This window comes from Dipodomys merriami, unplaced genomic scaffold (assembly GCF_024711535.1).
Source record: "Dipodomys merriami isolate MVZ:Mamm:240054 unplaced genomic scaffold, mDipMer1.0.p SCAF_19, whole genome shotgun sequence".
NCBI classification, from domain to species: Eukaryota; Metazoa; Chordata; class Mammalia; order Rodentia; family Heteromyidae; genus Dipodomys; species Dipodomys merriami.
Window position 1 is genome coordinate 34,043,412 of NW_027203270.1, and position 22,219 is coordinate 34,065,630.

The following is a 22,219-nucleotide window of genomic DNA, read 5'->3' on the forward strand; positions in this document are numbered from 1 at the left end:
ATTTATTTTTCTGCTCATGGCTAGCATTCTACCACTTGAGCCTTAGCTCCTCTTGGTGGTTAATTGGAGATAAGAATCTCACAGGCTTTCCTGCTCTGGCTTCTAACCAGGATCCTCAGATCTCAGCCTTCCATATAGATAGGATTATAGGGGTGAGTCTTCAGCACTCCAGTGAGTTCATTTATTTTTTAAATGTGAAATATCTGCATGCTGATTTTAGTGTTTGTTATTACAACTAAAACGTTATAGGTGTGTTTTGTGGACACAATGCCAGTTATGACCCAGTAGGAATAAGCCATGGATAATTATGAAACAATTTAGAAGTATTAATGAATTTATCTGATCATCTGGAAATGTTTACAACTTAAATATAATGATTTATGTTGGTCAAGCTATTTCTTAGAATAATATATATTAATTGATTTATTAATTAAGTACCTACTGAGGCTTTTCTATGTCCAAAAAATCTATTGGTATGCAAAGTGAAAGAAATATATTAGTCAGAATTTTCTTGTTATAATTTTTCACAAAATGCCAGTGTATTAGTAAGTATTTCTGGTTCTTACACTGAATAGAAAGTAATGACTCTATGTAGTCATGTTTAACGTACTTCGTTATAACTAGATGATGATCTTAGATATTTGATGTTCATTGCATTAATTGAAATTAGAAATTGTTGTAGCATTGTTGTAAATTATGTTTATGTTATTTTCCACATTTACACATAATAGAATTCTTCTTTTCTAAATTATAATAAAATATCAGTGTTCATTTTACATTAAAAGTTCTATTTATTTTATTCCTCATACATTGAGAATAATCAAATATCTATGGAAAATAATTAATACATGGAGATGTGATGCATTTATCAAAGTTATTGAGAGATTATTGGAAAAATAATATTCCAGTATTTTATCTATTTTTAATTTAATAATCATGGATATTAAAAAATAATGATCAGGTTTAAATAATAATTTAGCAATTATGAGATTTAAATTTAATAACTACAATTATACAATAACTAGAATGGAAAGGAAACCACTAATATAAAATTAAGTTTAACAAATGATTTTCTTAAAGCCAACCAAATACTAAATGCTGAGATCAGAGCTAGAATTCATTCTTTTGACTCTAACTGCTATACTTTCCTACACTACTTTCCTATACTACTATTCCCTTTCTATATTTCTATTTTATTTTTGGCCACCATGGAAATCTGGAATTAAACTAAATCTTGCTTTCCTTTCTGGCCAGCAAATCTTTTGCAAAAATACCCATTTCTCCCCTGTCAACAAAACCAAGTAACAAGTACTCAACTACCATTTCTATGCCTCCATCAGCAAGGAAAAAGAATGATCAACCTTACCTAACTTGGAAGCATCTATTCATGAAAGTCAAGAGAAATAAGAATAAGAAGAAAATATGAATTAGCCTGGAACTCATGATAAAACTGTTCACAAATATTTCTTATTTATTCTTCATATGGATTTTAGCTGAGCATGCTGGCTCATTTTTATAAATAAAACCTTTTAATGTAATTTCTATACATGGATCAACACACCATAATTTAATACACTGTTTTGCACAATTAATACTAAAATTTTAATTTTGAAAAAGCAATTCAAATGGATTTCAAAGGAAGACAAGTACCAAATTTAGACCAGCATTGTGAAAACGGTATCAAGAAATAAGATGGTTGCTCCTGAAACTCCTATACTCTAACTATACTGGCATTGAAATAAATATGAACTGAACACTCCATGAAAGACCATTTTGATTATAGTATATGTTACATGCTTACCATGATGAACAGACATTTTGTAGACATTGATCAACGGCTATGTAGGCATTCTGAAGCAAACATTAAACAATTATATTAAGCATAACGTGTTATACATCTATCTCATTGTTACAATGGGTCCACCTGTATCCCTGTTTAAACTATTTGTTTTTTCCCTTCCCCTCCACAAATTATACCAACATTGAAAACAGGGGTTATACCATGGTGAAGGGACATACAAAGCAACAAAGAAAGATCTTAATATGTTAGAAGCAATAATAAATGTGTGTAGCAAAGAGAACACAGTGACAATGAAGAGATAAATGGCATGGTTGAAGATTCTCCTTGCCTTTGACTTAGTACGTGCAAGTGGCCCATAGAGCACAGATAAGATGATATTAAGCGAAATGAACCGCAAAATTGGGACACAAGTGTTTTTTTTTTCTAGCTTGCTGTTGTTTCTAACGTATTTATAAGGTACCATCTGATTTTTTTTGTTGCTTTGTATGTCCCTCACCCATGGTATAACCCTTGTTTTTACAGACAGACAGACATGTTGGTATAATTTCGGGAGGGGAAGGGAAAAAACAAAATATTTAAATAGGCATACAGATGACCCATTGCAAAAATGAGATGTACAAGACACTATGTCAAAAAATCAACTTCACAATTTAGACGGGGATGGGAGGGTGGGGGGTGTAGTTGAGGAGGTGGGAGGGATGGGATGGTAGGGGAAAAACAAAGGAGGAGGCAACAATACTGGATAAGAAATGTACTCATTACCTTGCTCATGTAACTGTAACACCTTTGTACAGTATTTTCACAATAAAAAACTTATTTAAAAATTATGTTAAAACATTGCCTACTAATTTTCCAAGAATCTATGTCAGACTTTCCATTAAATTAGAGAAAATATGGATTGTACAAAATCACTTCAAGATGCTGTTACATTTTAACAAATACAGTATAAAAATCAGAAGACTTACAATGGAGATATCTAACAGTTGTGACCCTAAGAAATCAAATTTAACAAGCTGGATACTAATGTCCTTTTAATTTTGTTGTCTGTGTCAAACACTTTACTTTCTTTCTCTGAGATCTAACTCCGTATTACATTTAGTTGTCTGTCATCTCCAATCTTGACACTTTCTCATTCTATTATAAATTGTTTATAGTACTTGATTAAATATTATTTTCAGTTCCTTTAAAAAATTAACCATTATTGTTCAATAGTTGTACAGAGGTGATGCCATTTAATAAATCAGTTTATGACACAATATATCTTGATCAATGTCACCCTTTGCAACATTCTCTCTCTGTCTCTGTCTCTGTCTCTGTCTTTGTCTGTCTGTCTGTCTGTCTGTCTGTCTGTCTGTCTGTCTGTCTGTCTCTCTCTCTCTCTCCCTCTTTGGTCATGGGGCTTGAACTCTGGGCCTGGGCACTATCCCTGAGGTCTTCAGATCATGGCTAGTGCTCTACCACAGCGCTACTTCCCTTTGCAACATTCTCACCCACCCAAATTGTACCCAGCCCTTCCCTCACTCTTCTTAATTTTGTAGGATATATACTGGATTCTTTTCTGCATTTTTCCCCTCTTCATTCATCTACTCTTTTCACCTTGACCCCAACCCTCTCCTTTTGATTATCTGAGTCCTGCTGTTTTATTTTGTGGAGCTCTGATTTTTGGCATTCTAAGGAATTAAATTATTTGAAATCGCCCTTGAATCTACCATATTTTGGTTAATACATTTGTGTATACTTGCATACCACCCAGTGTCTTTTTGTATGAGTTTGTAACTTAACATCTAGCTTCCACATAAAAGGGACCACATGGACCCTTTGTCTCTGGGCCTGACTTACTCCACTTGGCATTTATAAAATATTCAATTTGAGTTTCTCGGACCTTTTATTATAATTAGAAGAGCTATAAATTTTAAGGGAGATCATGCATCTACAAGATACATAATATATAGTATATACTAAACATTAATAAAATGGGAGGAAATTCTTTGACAAGTTGTAACACATACATCCAACAAAATGTTTATTAGAGAATAACATAAAGCAGGAAAATGCTATTCACGAAGAGAGAAATTTGGGAATGGCTATTTTCCACTGCCAAAGCAGTGGATAATCTAAAAACATTTGGAAATATGCCTTCTAACATATAAGAAAATCAGCAACATGTAGGGACACATGAGTCTGTGCCACTCAGTGCCGATGAAAACCCAGGAGTGTCTTCAAAGTGTATTGCTATTTCTGTTTCACCTGAAAGATTCCTTTGAAATCAAAAGGCCTGGAAGAGTCCTTTGGGTTCACTTAGCATGACATCATGGTTTTCATTCTATCTCATGACATATTAACTGCTCCTTCTGAATGGAATCAACATGTTAAACTAAAAAATTCTGTAGGAAACCCCTTAAGTGATGAAACTCATGCATGAACAACGATAATTTACTTTTTAGTGGGGTTGCGTTTGGGATATTTGTAAACTCTCTGGACTTCTCGGCCATGTTTTATTAACACTGACTCTCAGGCATTTTATTAGAATAGATTTTATTTTCTCTTTATGTCAATTACATTGACTGACAGTCTGAGTTTCCTAGCAACACCTGGGGGGGAGGCTTAGGTTTCCAACTTCACTATGCCTCACAATATTGAGCACCTGTCACTAAAAAAGTCACTTTTCTTGATTTTCTGCTGATGAAGACAATTTTACCCTTAACCTCATGTATAAATTGCCAAATACAATATACAATTTTATATTACACAATTGCTGACATTGTGCGTTTTTTAAAGAGTTCTGTTCCCCCTCATCCTCCACCCCCACATTGCTAATAATGCTGACTTCTCCATGGAGGTAGTCAAGATTCATTCATTACTTTTCAATTATGTCTGTTTATTCTGTGGACATGAAGTGAAATGGACTTTTGTTTAAGGCATTGACATGAACAAAAACATCAGGTTTTTTTGTTTCATTTACAGGATCAGTTTTTCTGGACGTAAAATTAAACGAAGATAATTGCTCTGAACAAATTTACAAAGATTTATCCTAGAGCAAATGGAGCAGAAGAGTAGGCCAAGTACTTACTTAGAAAATAACTTTAGAGGCTAAACTTCAAATTTTTTCCTTGAGGCATACTTAAGTTGTATGAAGTCAGTGTGTTCTCTTCCTCTCAGGAAACACATTTGTATCTCTTTGCAGAACCTGTCACTATTTCTTTATCTGGTGGATAGGAATTTATTTAACCTTTTAGTCCTCTGTTTTGCACTAAAACAGAAGACTAAACCTCATTGTTTAGGCTACATTGCTGAAATACCCTGTGGCTTACCTCAAGGGAGAGACATTTTTCAAGAAAGAAAAGACAGTTCTGTAGAAGGGTGATACATTGACATAGCCTTAAATTTTTTTTCTCTATTAAATATGCAGTGTGTCCTGCACAATTCTAAGACTAGTTTTTGCTTAAATAATATTAATTCACCCCTCTAAGCTTGTCTAATGGTAAAGGGCAGAACTTTGAAGTTTAAACAGTGTTACCTAGTGAGACTTAAGGAAATGATTATCACCATACAGTAAGTCCCTTTCTTTGTCTAAAAGAAGAATGAAGACAGTAAGGCTATCAACCCCGTAGTTCCTCAATTAGGAATAATATATAAGCAAACATATTGTAGGCAGAGCCCTTAGCATTGTCTACTCTATATAGTAGGAGTAGTTATGAATAACTCCTTGCATTCACTTATATGAAAAATATTTTCATCAGCTTAAACAACTCTGGAATTGCCTTTCAAAGTTCCAGTCCAGATACCTTGAAGTTGAATGACTTTTCTGATTCGAAAAGAGAAAGAAAAAGGAGATACATTCCTGCAATTATTTGGTGATTACAAAACAGGGGCTTCATATACAATGACTGTGATGGTTGCTATCTGTTTGTCATCTGTAGCTCAGCTCCATTCTCCACCCGTGTGTGTGTGTGTGTGTGTGTGTGTGTGTGTGTGTGTGTGTGTGTGTGTGTGTGTGTGTGTGTGTGTGTGTGGTCCTTGCTTTGTGAAAAGAGAGATTGGATATTTGTGGATCACATCACATGAATTCTTCAGAAAGTTGGCTTCCACTCTGTCTGGCTAGGGAAAACTACTTCCAATTGGTTCAGAAAATAGGAGAGGAGAGGTGGACCTATTGTCTCCTTGGCTTCTTCTCTTCCTTTCATTGTCTCTGTCAAGTAGAAGCAATTAAATGCAGGGTCTAGATGGAGACCAGAAGGAATCAAGGGCTGGGAAGCATCTCTTCCATAACTGGCTCTTCTGACATCAGCTTGTTGTTACGTTTGCTTCCTCTTTGGGCAAACTCCTTGTCCCAGTGCCGGGTTTTATACAACACCCATTCTTTCAACTACATAAAGTAGTAGCCTTAAATTTCTCTTCATTTATATCTCGGGTACATTATATCTTTAATAGTCCATTTTGATATAGTATGAGTGACTACTTTCATATTATGTGTCAAAATGATGGGCGAGTGATTTTTATATATGTGATCAGATACACGTTTCAATTTGCAATTGCTGCCTAAAAAGACATAAAAAGCAATGCTCTATTCCAACCGTCATCAGTGAATAAAATATATCTGCAAGCAAGCACGTAATTCAGCTATTAATGATGAACTAATTATATTTAGTATGATTTATACCTGTACATATATATCAGCCTAGCGAGGATGTGGAAGGAAGTTATAGCTAAGTAATAGGATCCTAAGCCTAGTTACAAAAATGGGAAAATTCATAAATAGCAGGAAAATCAGGAATTATATGCCACAGGTATTAATGCAGTGGGAAGTTAATATCTGGGACATGATCCATTAATTGTGGATCACTGGTGGGCAAGACCTAAGAGGAATTATCATACTGAAGGTTGAATCATAGTTCATTACCTAGCAATGAAAGATTGTAGTAAAGTATTTTAAACAAAATCTATTATCAGGTCATAGAATTTTACCCACAAGAATAAGAATAGAAACCTGCCTTCTGAAACTGGGAAAGAATGGATTGGCTAAAAGAAAGACAGTATTTGCTAGATGCTTAAATTAAAAAAGAAAAGAAGGTTGAAGGGACGTAAAACTTAGTGAAACAGTTTCTAGAAGTGGAATTCATGTTAAAACTTGGTCAAAGCTATGAACAGAATAGATCTCAATCATGGGCAATGTATGTTTTCACTGTTATGTTCCAGTATAGGACAGAATGGAGCCCACTTATTAACCAGGCAGTTTCTTTGAGGATTTGTTGTAGGGGGATTTAACTTTTTGAGGTCCAAGTATATTTTAGATATGAGACCCTTATCCGTTATATGGCTAGTGAAGATCTTCTCCCAATTTGTGGGCTTTCTATTGCTCTTGCTAGCTATGTCCTTTGCCATGCAGAATCTCTGCAATTTCATGAAATCCCATTTGTCCAACCTTTCTTTGATTTGTTGTCTTTTTAGGTCTCTATTAAGAAAATTTCGACCTGTGCCAAAAACACATAGAGCTTTTCCTATTCTTTCCTGCAATGTTTTCAGGGTGTTTGCTTTGACTCCAAGGTCTTTGATCCATTTGGAGTTGATTCTGGTACAGGGTGTTTCATATGTGATAGTAATCCGCAGGATCATACCTTCACTGTAGGCACTCAATACCTCATAGTGCTTTACTGTGTGTTAATATGGCAACTTATTTATACATTTGGACATTTTATATAGTTTGGGGCCCTTAGAAATACTTTATGTTATCAATTAATCTGTATATATTGTATTAGTCAGATCCTTTTTTAGTATAAACGTATCCAAGACAACAAGAGAGTTAAGACTTATTTTTGCTCATGGCTTCAGAGGCTTCAGTTGGTCATTGTATGGAGAGAGCTGGTGAGGGAGCAGAGTCCTGCCAGGAAGCAGAAGGTGTATGCCTATGCTGACCTAATTTTCCCATTTTCCTCTCATATTTTGAATTTGGTGCCACTTACATTCAGGGCACGTCTTCCTCTCCTAGCTGATCCTTTTGGAAATGCCTCACAGACTTGCTCAGAGATGTGTTGCACTATGATCAAGTTGACAGTCAAGACTACCTCTATGGGACAAAGCATGGAGGTACATGCGTAGAAGTACATGCGTGGAGGTACATGCGTAGAAGTACATGCGTGGAGGTACATGCATGCACTACCAGCTATTTGTGAGGCAGAGGCAGAAGGATTATGGTCCAGTGTTGAGCCACTGGAAGACCCTGACTGAATAACAAACTCAAAGTAAATTACTAGAGCTATCATTCAAATAGATGGCAGAATACTCGACTAGCAAGTGTTAGTCCCTGACAAAACAAAACAACAAAATTACCTGTATGTTACAATTCCAAGTAAGCCATATGTTTTGTTTTGTTTTGTTTGTTTTGTTTTTGTCAGTCGGGGGCTTGAACTCTTGGCTTGGGTGCTGTCCCTGTGCTCTTCAGCTCAAGGCAAGTGCTCTGCTGCTTCCAGTTTTCTATGGTTTGTTGGAGATAAGAGTCTCATGGACTTTCCTGCCTGGTCTGGCTTTGAACTGCGATGCTCAGATCTCAGCCTCCTGAGTAGCTAGGATTACAGGCGTGAGCCATGGGTGCCCAGCCCATATGTTTTCCTTCTAACCTAAGCAAATTTCTAAAGAATACATGGCTATACTATTTTTACTCACAAAGCCAACCAACCAGTTTATGTGGCCTGTGTTTTCCCCAAATGCCTAAAGTTAGTGGTTATTCTTTTCTTCTGCAGTCTGTTCTGCCTTGGCTGAAAATAATAAATTCAGCTTGGTTTCAGATGGACTTGAGAGGTTCCCTTTCCCTCAGCAAAAGGCAACACTTACTATAACTGACTTGAGCAATCTGATAAGTATAACATTTATCATTCAATCATCATGTTTCCGGAAGTGGAGGGGATGAATATGTACATGTAGGACCCACAGAGCTGAGAGACAGCGCCCAGGCCTAGAGTTCAAGCCCCACAACCGACCAAAAAAAAAAAAAAAAAGAATGCGTCCAAGTACATGAGGTGAGAGTAAATTTTGAATACATTCATCTCCAAAAAAAGAAATATAATGTAATAGATACATTAATTAGATCAACTTCCTCATTCCATAAAAGGTACACACATATCAAAGTATAACATTCTATCCAATAAATACTTATATATATTATTTTTTCCTTTTTCTCTTTTTATTGTGAAAATTTATAAATATTATTGGTTACTACAGAATAAAGGAGGAGTTCACTGGTTAAAATTACAACTCAGTAAGCCTGAAATAATGAAAGAAACATGTTGTATTAATTATTCTAGAGACATATCCCTCCTCTCTCTGAATCTCTTTCTCTCTCTGTCTCTGTGTTTCTGTCTTGGTTCCTGTCTCTGTCTGTCTCTGTATCTCTCTTTCTCTTGTACTGGCAAATGAACTCACAGCTTAGGATTCCTGTTATGACTTGAGCTACACTGTTGCCAGTCCTGTTGCTTTTAAACTGTTTTGCAGCTGTCCTCTCAAACCATGACCTCTGTTCTGATGACCTGGGATTGCCAGTGAGCAAAATCATGCTCAGTATCACCTCAATGAGTTATCATACTTCATGTTCTCAAATTATATTATAATTTGTTTACCATTTATTGACCAGTCTTCTTTCTAGAAATAAAGTACCTCAGGGATATTTCTTGATTAATATGAACACCTAGGAAGTAATTCTCATATTAAGTTTCCAGTTGAATACTCAGGCAAATGCTATGGAGTTGAAATTTCTCTGTACCATTGGTTTAGTTTTTATTGTAGTCAAAAATTACAGACTTGGAAATGACACTCTATCCATATAAATATATATATAAATGTCCATAAAATATCCATAAATATCCATAAAAGATCATAAATATCCATTAAATAATGCCACTAAACAGGAAATTGTTTATCTTCCATTTAGTTGCAATTACATGTTTAAAAGAATTATAAAGAATAAAGAAAGGTACACAAATTTATATACTTAAAAAATGAGTTTATTTTCTAGGTTATTTCTTATAGGATTCACCTTTTGTCATCTAATGTATCCAAAGAATGGCTTTGAGGACATTTTTTTTGGGGGGGGAAGTGTGCCTTCCCTGTGGTTTTAACCTTGGGACTGGGCACTCCTCTTGAGCTATTTTGCTCAAGGCTGGCACTCTACCATTGAGCCTTCAGGCTTCCTTCCCTCCTCCCCCATTTAGACAGCTCTGGGGTTTGAATTCAGGGCCTTGGCACTGTCCCTGAGCTTCTTTTGCTCAAGGCTAGAGTTCTACCACTTGGGCCACAGCACCACTTCTGGCTTTCTCTGAGTAGTTTATTGGAGATAAAGAGTCTCAAGGACTTTCCTGCTCTGGCTGGCTTTGAACCATAGTTCTCAGGTCAGCTTCCCGAGTAGCTCGGATTACAGATGTGAGACACTGGGGCCTGCTTCAGGCTCTCACTTTTACAGAACTCCACTGACTTTTAGATAAATGTAAATCCTATCTTCAAGACTCAGTTCTCTTGGGGCTGATATTATCTACTCTTCATGTTTGCAATAAAAATTAAATGAAATGCGTGTATAATATAGGCAGTCAAAGGTTTGGCTAGAAATATTATTCAATGCATATGTTCACTTATAAATTCAATACACATTCCTTATTTTTGAACTATCTGGGTGGGACAAAATAAAATAATGTTACTAAATAGGAAAAGAGAAACTTTGGTATTCTTTTCACTAGATTTTTCCTCAAAGCAGGAATGCATACACACACATGCACTCACACACACACACACACACACACACACACACACACACACACACACACACACATATACACACACATATGCAAAAAGTCCAACAATATCTGTATGATCTTTACAATACAAAATATAGAAAATAGAAAAAAACTATATAAAATATAGTTTTCTGTAGTGATTAATGGGTATTATATCTTCTTATATTATTTCTCCTACAAATAAATTGTACCTTCAGCTACCATTCCCTCCACTTTACCATCTTCATGCTCTATATACCTCAAGGGCTAGAACCTGTGTTATATTTCTTCAGCCCTTGACCTTAATACCAGGCATGTTTGTAGGTTTTTCATGAACATATTGATATTTTGACTAAGTGTGGGAAGGAATTCATATACACATTTTAAAATTGATGATCAAAGGAATGTGAGTGTTAAGAAAAATAGAGAGAACTCTCGCTACATTAAAAGTTTACTTCCAATTTTGGCGAGATTAATTCAGAGTTAAGACAATTTAGTAAGCACCTCCAGGAAGTTTCTCCTGCAGTAGATGAAATGTTCAGGTTCCCTTGACACTCTGAACAATTATTCATGCAATGAGGACAGGTCATGCTGTTTTTGGAAAGGGCAGTCAGCTCATTTTTCTTTTTTTCCTGCTTTAATTCTACATCGGACTCAGGAAATGAGAAATGGTTCTTTACAAAGAATTGAACACTCTATGCTCCCTTGAGCTCTACTATTGAAAAATCACGTAGGTGAAAGGGAATAAAAGGTAGAATAGATGTAAAGAAAGAAATTTTATCATCTTCCTTTTCATGCTCTTCAAATCTACTCAGGAAACGTTATTATAGTTTTAATTACAAGGTAATAATTTCCAGAAAGAAAGTACCTTTAGATTAGAGGCGAGCTATTTTATTTTTCAAAATAAATAATTTAAAACTTTGGGGCCCACAGTTACAAACAGAATTTAATTATTTGTCCCTGATTACCATAGGTTCTCTTATGCTATAATTACCCTCTGTGCCATGTATACCTTGGCATTAGACCAAGGTATGGTTTTAAAGAGATGGGCAATGGATGAGAAACTGAACAATAAAATGGATATGTGTGCACTACACATACACGGTGGCATGATCCTTATCCGTATAAAAAAAGAAAACCTGAAGTTTGAGACACCCTGCATACAGCAGGCAACGATTGTATTGATTGAAATGATTTGGGCACACAAAGACAAACAGAACAAGATACAAAGTAAATGTGGGGAAAAAAACCCAAAAAATGATTATCAGAAAAGATCATGGAATGGTCATTTCCGGAGACTGGGGAGAGTGGGAGCAGGAATGGAGGGCTGGAGAAACTTGAATCAATGGATGCTAAGCTGCAGGTAGATTAGAAACAACAAGTTCCAACATGCTGTATACCACTGCAGTAAGACTATAGATGTTGATTATGTACAAGAAGCTAGAATAAATGATTTTGAGTATTTTTGTTCTTTAAATGTTTTGTTAGAAAAGTGATAAATGTCTGAAGATATTAATTTTGTCCAATGAGTATATTATAAAAATATTGTTCCACATTTACTAATAATCTATTACACATAGTATAAATCAATTCCTACAACTGATATACATTCATCATTTTACAGGAAATATTTCATAGTGCTATGCATCACAAATACATAGAAAATAATTTAATAATTGTTAAGTGTTTGACAAGTGCATTACTCCATAAGTATCTTGGGCTGTGGGTGTAGCTCAGTATTAGACTATCTGTTTATCATTCTTGACCCTAGATTTGATTCCCTGGGACCCAGAAAGAAGACGTATCTTTAGGAATTCAATGCACAAAAGGAAAATTTATGGACCATCTATGGCAGTGAAACATTCATTGAAATCGTTTGTACTGGCCCATCCCCAGAGCCAAACTACCACACCTGCAAAGATCAGAAAAGGACAGCTAGCACTTGCCAGCTTCCCTAATGCTTACTGTTGTTTGCAATTTAGAACTAACTAGAGAGCCAAAACCACATAGAATTCCCCACCTGTGGCGGGCCTACCTCATGCTCCCCAATCACAACAATTTAAACTATTTTTAACATTGTAAATCTTTCCCCTTTGTTCCTTTGAGCAGGTACCAAATACGTGTGATTTAACATGCATACATGTTTTAATATCTATAAATAAATGACCTGCCTTTATTTTTATCTGAATGGTCTTGATTTATTTCCACATGGAGTTCATTTTTATTTTTTCATATTTAACTTTGAAGTCTTAGGGTTTAAATTTCAACACATCCTCCAAATAGGAGTATGTGTTTTAGTGCACAAAGCAGTTCAAGACTTCTCCAGTGCAGTGTTTAGACAGGGAGTTTTGCTGAAGTACCTGGACCTGGAGGGCTCTTTCTCCATGACTGTGCTTGGGAAAATTACAGATTTGTAATTTGATAATATTACTGGGAGGCAAGAGAAACTTTCAGTGCTGAGGTTTAGCTAGAGAAAATAGTCACTAGGGTTGTATCCTTAGGGTATATATATATATATATATATATATATATATATATATATATATATATATATATATATATATATATATATATATATATATCCAGGCCTGTTACTAATCTCTCTCTCCCCTCCCTTCTTTTTATTGCTCTCTATTATTATTATTATCATTTTTGGTCAGTTGTGGGGCTTGAACTCTGGGCCTGGGCGCTGTCCCTCATCTCTTCAGCTCAAGGCTAGCACTCTACCACTTGAACCACAGCGCCACTTCCATTTTTCTGGTGGTTTATTGGCGATAAGAGTCTCATGGACTTTCATTCCTGGGCTGGCTTTCAACTGCAGTCCTCAGATCTCAGCCTCCTGAGTAGCTAGGATTACAGGCGTGAGCCACCAGCACCTGGCTCTCTCTCTATTTTCAAACAACCATCAGCTCCCTTCTACTGTGATAGACTGAAACAGCCAAAATGAATCCTTCCTTTTTATACTATTACTCTGATGTACTTTTACAGTGATAATAAAAAAAAAAGCAAAACATTTATGTGGTAACATCGTGTTGATCTCTTGTTTTTGTTCATTTTGTTTTGTCAGTGGTGGGGCTTGAACCCTGGGCTTGGGTGCTGTCCCTGAGTTCTTACAGCTCAAGGCAAGCACTCTTCCACTTGAGCCACAGCACCACTTCCCATTTTCTAGTGCTTTATTGGAGATAAGAGTCTCATGGACTTTCCTGCCCTGGCTGGCTTTGAACCATGATCCTCAGATCTCAGCCTCCTGAGTAGATAGGATTACAGGTATGAGCCACTGACACCCGACTCTTTTATTTATTTTTTTCTTTTATAACATTCTTGTTACCAGCTGATAATTCTACCATTTAGTCAAAATTTGTCTCTACTCAAATGTTTAATATTCCTCCTTTCCTGAAAGATTGATTCCAATATATTTCCTACAACTTCCTCACTCCATGTCAGGTTAGTCCCTCCTCCCTCCCCTACCTCTTTTGACCATTTCCCTTCAATAACACCAAACTATTCCTATTCCATTTTTATTACAAGACAAGCCAGTTTCTCCATACACTTTTCTTGTTGTTGGTTTTACTGGGAATTGAATTCAAGGCCTCACGTCTCGTTGATCTCTGTTACTGGGCTGGAACTCTCCTACTTCTAATCTTGCATTTCACAGGTTAGTCTGGAGATAAAAGTTTCACAAAGGTTTCTCCCTGGGCTGACTTTGAACAAGAATCCTCCAAATCTCAGCCTCCTGTGAAACTAGGATCACAAGCAAAAGCAATCATGTTCTGTACCTTCATTACTTTTAACTTGTCCACCTTCTGCATCAAAGAATTGCTTTGCATTTTGCATTAAAAAATACTTGCTCAGGCTGGGAAGGTGGCTCAGTGGTAGAGCACTTGCCTTGCATGCATGAGGCCCTGGGTTCGATTCCTTAGCACCACATAAGCAAAAAAAAGAAAAAAGCCGGAAGTGGCGCTGTGGCTCAAGAGGTAGAGTACTAGCCTTGAGCTGAAGAGCTGAGGGACAGCGCCCAGGTCCAGAGTTCAGGCCCCATGATCAGGCCCCCCCCAAAGAAAAATAAAAATAAAAAGTACTTGCTCAAACTCTAATGCTCAGGTAAAAAAATTATTGCCTTTGATAAACTTGCTGACTTTCTCCAGGGAACTTTAGAACCTATGTACAGTGTAGATATCATTATTTAAAAACTGGAGTGGATTGTGACCTATGTTCTTCTTTCATAGATTGTTATATGGTTAGATGAGAGTTTCTTTTTTATTCTCTTACTTTTGTTTTTCTAGAGTATGGTACTCAGTAAATAAATTTTAAATGTAGGTGCAAATGGAAGCTAACTAACGTGTTCATAAGTGGGAAGGACAATCAGAGACAGAAAAGGTGGGCCTGGCCATTATGATCAAAATAATCAACATGCATATGTGCAAATGGAAACTTGTGGGGAATTGGTGGGGTTGGGAGAGATGGGAGAGAATGCTGAAAGGGATGATATTGGCCAAGATGCATTATACTCATAATAAATCCATGTGTTGAAATGAAACTCTTGTGTACAACTATTAAAGATAACAAAAAGTAAATTAAATGAAAATCTCCATCCTAAAAATGTCCTAATTTGAAACCACCAAAACAAAAATCAATGAACAGAACTTGCTAGTAATGCCAACTGCTCTTTTATTTCAATGAGTTCCAAATGAGCTTTGGTTTATTTTTTTACATAGAGAAACTTATTTTAAATGTGTGCTTTATAAAGCACATGGAAAATAAGGGGGAGGGAGACATGTATTACCTATTTTGCTACATATTTTGACAACTAAATTCCTAAATTTCTGCTTGAACTCAGGGCCTGAACCTGTCCTGGGCTCTTTTGCTCAGGGGTAGTGCTCTATACTTTGAACCACAATGACATTTCTGGCTTTTGAGTGGTTAATTGGAGATAATAAAAGTGTCATGGAGACTTTGCTGCTGGGGTTGGCTTTGAACTGAGATCCTCAGATCTCAACCTCCTTTCTAGCTAGGATTACAAGCCTGAGCCACCAGTGCCTGGCAAGTTATTTAACATTATGAAAACATGGGTAAGAGGAGGTGAGCCATGCTGCAATATATTCTATTATTCAATTTCCCACTGCTCCCACAAGAACAGAAGAAATGTTGTTTGTTTGTCTTTTATAGTAAACCTGACCATAAAATCTTTGGGGAAGATTTTCATTTTCGACATAGTGTATATTTATTGCAAAACTGTTTTCACAAGGGAATGTCTTGAACTTCATTATGCCAAATTTAAAAGCAGTTAGCATGTTATGACAAAATACTCCAAAACTGTTAAAGTACCAGTGTCATTAAAATTTGAAAACTGAGATATGGATGAACCATCTCTTCAAGTTTCAAGAAGCCTCCATTTCTCTAATATTTTTTTTAAAAAAAAGCAAAATGTGCAAACAAAAAAAAAAGCTACATGAGTATGTTTGCTATTTCAAAAACATAGATTGGCTTCTTGCCAATAACGTAGAAGAGAAGTTAGGCTCAATCGAGGCTGATTGGTTGAATTATAAAATTGAAAATTTATTATATTATAAAAATATAAAATTTGGGGCTGGGAAGGTGGCTCAGTGGTAGAGCGCTTGCCTTGCATGCCTGAGGCCCTGGGTTCGATTCCTCAGCACCACATAAGCAAAAAAAGAAAAAAGCCGGAAGTGGCGCTGTGGCTCAAATGGTAGAGCGCTAGCCTTGAGCTGAAGAGCTGAGGGACAGCACCCAGGCCCAGAGTTCAGGCCCCACAACCGGACCCCCCCCCAAAAAATATATATATATGTATAATTTACAATATCAAGGTGGATCTACCTGAATGGCAGAGGAATATTTCAGTTTGAGGCTTGAAACATATTTTTAAATGGAGACACAGATATTTGTTAACTCAGGTCAAGAAGGGCTTTTAGAACTTGGATGCAAGATCCATTACTAGTGTGGAGAAAAGAATAACCCTGGACCAATGCAGGCAGCACAATAACCAAGGTAGGCGCAGCCAGAAAAATCCCTACAAGAAAAAGATACGGATGAATGTTTCAGTTTGTACCTACAAAGGACCTCAGCAGAAAGCCTGACACATGGGATGATTTAGGCATTTCCCACGATGCACATTAAAGCATAAATTATAATCAAGTTTATAGGACATTGATTACAAAAACAGTTAAGACATAGATCATTGGAACAAAACAGAAAGCTCAGAAATAGACACACAAAATATAAACACAGCCTTTTTGTTATTTTTTTTTTTTTTATTTTTACCTGGAACTGGGGCTTGAATTCAAAGCCTATGTACTGTCCCTGAGCTCCTTTTTGCTCAAGGCTAGTGCTCTATCACTTGAGCCACAGCACCATTTCTCACTTTTTCTAAGTAGTTTATTGGACTTACGAGTCTCAAGAACTTTCCTGCCCTGGCAGTCTTGGAGCCCCTATCTTCAGATCCCAGCCTCTTAAGTAGCTCAGATTACAGGTGTGAGCTACCAGTGGCTGGCCACACAGTTATTTTTGACAAAGGGGAAGAAAAGCAATTCAATGAAGATTCATCATTTCAATAAATGACGCTGAAACAATTATACTCACAAGGACAAGAATGTAAATAGACAGATGGACATAGATACATATAAACATATATATAGAGAGAAGGAAACATAAACATATAACCGCATGTTTCACAGAAACCAGTTTAAGGAGAAGATAGATGTGTCTGTATCATAAAAGAGAAACTAACACAGACATACAATCGTAGACACACAGACACACTCACATGGCAAATCCGTATCACTTCTCTCCTCTCTGGACCAAAGCAATGCATTTGTAGAGAAGTAACTTCAAAATATGCTACGATCAAGGAGTGCCTTCACCTCTGAATACACTGCAACAGAGATCAAGGAGGTTATGAGCCATGACTTTCTCCTCAAGGGTATTTGGAGGATTATTGGAGCTGGTTTGTGTGTGTGTGTGTGTGTGTGTGTGTGTGAGAGAGAGAGAGAGAGAGAGAGAGAGAGAGAGAGAGAGAGAGAGAGAGAGAGAGAGAGAGAGAGAGAGAGAGAGAAACAGAGACAGAGACAGACAGAGACAGAGACAGAGACAGAGGGACAGAAACAGAAACAGAGACAGAGACAGAGACAGAGAGACAGAGAGACAGACAGATAGACAGAGAGACAGAGACAGTACAATATCATTCTTGGTAATGTCTTTAAAGACCAAGGGAAATGGGTCATTTTACAACCAGGAATTTTTTTCGTATATTTTGAGGATGAGTCACTTTAAATATATAATATTGAAAACCATGTCATCTTCCCAGAAATGTGAAGATACCCACAAGCACCATTTATCAAAAAATAACCCCAAGGATCACCTGAAGCTGCTTAGAGGCTCAATGTTTCCCAATAATGTAGAGAGCTGCGTGCAGCTGCATCTGGAAGATGGCACCGGCTTCCGCCCTCCACCTTCCCAATGGAGAGTGCTCTCTGTGGTAAACAACTCCTTATATGGCTAAGGCAAAGAATCTGGCTTGCTTCCGTGCACCTGAACCTATTGGTGGTTCCCACGTGGCGTATCAGGGTTGGCTACCCAGCGGGTACTTAAGGCTGTGGGGAATTCTCCCCGGGGTTGGGGTCAGAAGATTACTCAAAGGTCCTGAATAAACTGCAGAGAGAAGAGCTCGGTGTCATGTCTTCCTTGCTGGTCGAGGCGGTCGTGACAGGTGGTGGCCTGTACGGGGACTCAGCCATAACCCCAACGAGGACTCAGAACTCTCGGCAGTCAGGGTGGTGCACCGGTAAGTTCCTAGGCAAAAGGGGGAATCCGCAACAAGAGCGGGGGTAAGTTCCCAGGTAAACGGGGAATCCACCACAAGAGCGGGGGTAAGTTCCCAGGTAAAAGGGGAATCCGCGACAAGAGGGGGGGGGTTTGCTCTTCTCAGTAGATAAAGAGAGAGCGAGAACCCGGGGCTAGTCAATAGAGTAGCCAAAAGTAAAAGTAAAAGTTTGTTTACCAGCTTTAAATGTTTAAAACATGGGCGCTTCTTCGCACCCAATTTTTTTGGCTCTCAATGAGCTGCTGCACTCAAAGAAGTTAAAAATAGAAAAGAGTACTTTAGAGAGATTTTTAGATGAATGTGACATCATTGCCCCGTGGTTTGCTGTCTCCGGAAGCCTCATGGTGGCCTCTTGGGAGAAACTAGGGAGGGACCTAGATTTTGCCTCTGAACAAGGAACGCTTAAGAGCGGAGTGAGACCAATATGGAAATTGATAAGAGGCTGTCTTGAGGACCAGTGCTGCAGTGAGGCAGTAGAGAATGGTCAGGCCGCCCTAGAAATGCTGCAGGAAGAAAGATCGGAAGGGGCTGGGAAAGTAGGGGGCTGGGAAGGTGGTGGCTCAGTGGTAGAGCGCTTGCCTTGCATGCCTGAGGCCCTGGGTTCGATTCCTCAGCACCACATAAGCAAAAAGCAAAGAAAAAAGCCGGAAGTGGCGCTGTGGCTCAAGTGGTAGAGCACTGGCCTTGAGCTGAAGAGCTGAGGGACAGCGCCCAGGCCCAGAGTTCAGGCCCAGGAAAAAACCTATTTAAAAAACGCTGCAAATTTGTCTAAACAGTTGTCTAGTTATCTTTTTGGTAATTGAACTGGGGAGTTCGACAGCCTGATGGAACAGTTCAGGGTTGCCATCGTCATGGTGAACTCGACCCGAGTGGATGCCGGATTGGCAGAAGGGTTATCTTCATGGATCTCCGCTGCTATGAATCATCTTAAGGAATGGACGGGTTTGGGAGCCCTGACAGGCCTCCTGGTGTTAGCCTCCTTGGTATGTCTGTGGTGCATTTGCCAAATTAGAGGTTCTCAGCGTCGCAGTAAAGCCATGATTATCCAAGCCTTTACAGCCATTGGAGCAGGTCAGTCCCCCCAAGCGTGGCTTGCCACCCTAAAACAATGAACACAGATTGCAAAGCCAAAGTACTGCAGTCGAGAGGCATGAGTTTTGCCCTCGAGGAGAGCATGTTTGATTGCACACGGGTTCGATTCGCCTTTTCCCGTCCTTGTGAAAAACGAATCAATGGACAGGCTGAGTCATACCTAGAGAAGGCGCCCTCTGGGAGAAGGCTTGTATGCAGTCCTTGCATTGCACAACAGGGATCAGACCTCTGTTCTCATCTGTGTTCTTCAAACAAAAAAGGGGGAAGTGTAGAGAGCTGCGAGAGGCCGCACCTGGAAGATGGCACCTGCTTCCGCCCTCCGCCTTCCCGATGGCGAGTGCTCTCGTGGTAAACAACTCCTGATATGGCTAAGGCAAAGAATCTGGCTTGCTTCCGCGCACCTGCACCTATTGGTGGTTCCCACGTGGCTTATCAGGGTTGGCTACCCAGCGGGTACTTAAGGCTGTGGGGAATTCTCCCCAGGGTTGGGGTCAGAAGATTACTCAAAGGTCCTGAATAAACTGCAGAGAGAAGAGCTCGGTGTCGCGTCTTCCTTGCTGGTCGAGGTGGTCGTGACACAATAAAGTCTCATGTTTTGAACTACAATGTTTTAGCTGCCCACAAAACTCTTTGGCCAGTGCACAAGGAGTGACTAGTGAGTTCAACCCATACTAATTCCAAATATTTCTTACCCTAACTCTCACTTCACTCTGTGTAAATTGTAATATTAACATGCAAAGTCTTATAGATTCAGAATTTGACAACTTTTAAATTTACTGGCATCTTTTTCTTTTTGAGACAAGGAGTCAGTTTAGGCTTTCCTGAAAATCAGGGCCCTTCTGCCTTCTCTTGCAGTATGCTAGGATTAGAGGCATACAATCCCACACCAAATAACTGGCATCTTTGATGGGTATTTTGTATATCTTCTTGCTCAGTATCTTATTCCTCTCACATATCACTTATGATACTTATTGTGAAATGAAAGAATGCTTCAACTCAACACACAATGATATCTCCACCAAGTAATTTGTTCTTCTTGATTATTACCATTCCCCCAACCCCAGTACTAAAAACATCACACATAGTGGTCAGCTTCAAGATCTTCAGAAACACAGCCATCTGTCTTTCTGAAAAAGATAGCTTATTCAGCTAAGAGCTAAAGCCACCAGCACAACCATATTCATTGCTGCATTGTTTACCGTAGCCAAAATATGGAATCAACCCTGATGTCCCTCAGTGGACAAAGGGATCAAGAAAATGTTGTTATCTACTTATAGAATGGATTTTCACTTATCCATCAGAAAGAATGATATTGTCTTGTTTGCTAGTTTGTATGTGTTTGGGAGGGCAAAGGAGAGTACGTAAAGCTGAAACAAGGCCAGGCTCCAGTGGCTCACACTTGTAATCCTAGCTACTCAGGAAGCTGAGATCTGAGGATCACGGTTCAAAGCCAGCTTGGGCAGAAAAGTCTGTGAGACTCTTATCTCCAATAAAAAACCAGCCAGAAAACAAGAAGTGGTGCTGTGGCTCTTGTGGTAGAGCACTAGCCTTGAGCTAAAGAGCTGAGGGACAGTGCCAAGGCCCAAAGTTCAAGCTCCACAACTAACCAAAAAAAAAAAATACAAACAAACAAACAAAAATAAAAACGTGGAATAAGGATGAACAAATACAAAAGTGATTCTCACTAAACAGTACATGGAAAATGAACTGGACATCTTTTTTTGCCTTTCAAAATACATTTATTTCCTTATTGATTTAGGTAGATAGTGCTAAGATTTGTTTTGGCTGCAAGGAAAGAGGAATGACTGCTGTATTGTTGGCAGAGTTTCCCAGCTAATTTTATTTGAAACATGGAAAGTGGATCAAATGTCACCAAACTACACCTGCTGAGGTAATTCCTGACATGTAAGAGGAGGGGATGAGCATACACCCAGCTTGATTTTTTATATGGGAAGAGTCACTATTTTTTTCATTATTGTGAAAATACCGTACAGAGGGGTTACAATTACATGAGCAAGATAATGAGTACATTTCTTATCAAGTATTGTTGCCTCCTCCTTTGTTTCCCCTTCCCATCCCTTCCCATCTCCCCTCTGAACTGGATATCTTATGGGTGGGGTTGGAAGGGAATGATTGGGGGAGAGTGATGGAAGCTGAAACATGGTTCAAAAAGAATCCTATCTGTTGCATTGTTCAAACCAATGCAACAGGGATACACACAAGACCATATGTTGGAAATGAATTGATGATTGATGGGAGGAAAAGTGGGAGAAAAATGAGGGAGGGGGTATTAAGTTTGACAAGAAATGTACTTGTTACCTTCTGTATGTAACTGTAACCCCTTTGGACATCACCTTGACAATACAACTTTAAAAAAGAATTGTACCTGATTCATATAACTGTAACCCCTCTATATATCATCTATACAAATACAATGAAAAATGACTTTTTTCATGGCTGACTTTGAGGGATACCACATTCTTTTCTAAGGCTATTATTCTTTTTGAAAGTATGCATCATAATTTGAACACCGTCATACATGTTCTTTCCGTGTGCAATAGAGAACTGGAGAGAAGACACTTAGAGGTTCATCCAATATTCTAGAACATTTTGCCCTGTAATTAGATTTACATATATTCACATTGTGATGATCCCCAATGTAATTAGCTTTTCTGTTTACCAATTATCTGGGAAGATTTGCCAAATACATCTTGACAGTGTTCTGACATGGAC

General features: G+C 38.1%; 1 long non-coding RNA gene across 2 annotated transcripts in view; it reads right to left on the bottom strand.

Annotated features, from left to right (window-relative positions):
- LOC138830488 (uncharacterized) overlaps positions 1 to 17,434 on the bottom strand; it is a 177,653-nt gene extending 160,219 nt beyond the window's left edge. For both annotated transcript variants that reach the window (XR_011373028.1, XR_011373030.1), the window contains exon 1: positions 17,339 to 17,434. This is a non-coding gene — a long non-coding RNA (uncharacterized lncRNA). The remainder of the gene's footprint in view (positions 1 to 17,338) is intronic.
- Positions 17,435 to 22,219: the final 4,785 nt, after the last annotated feature.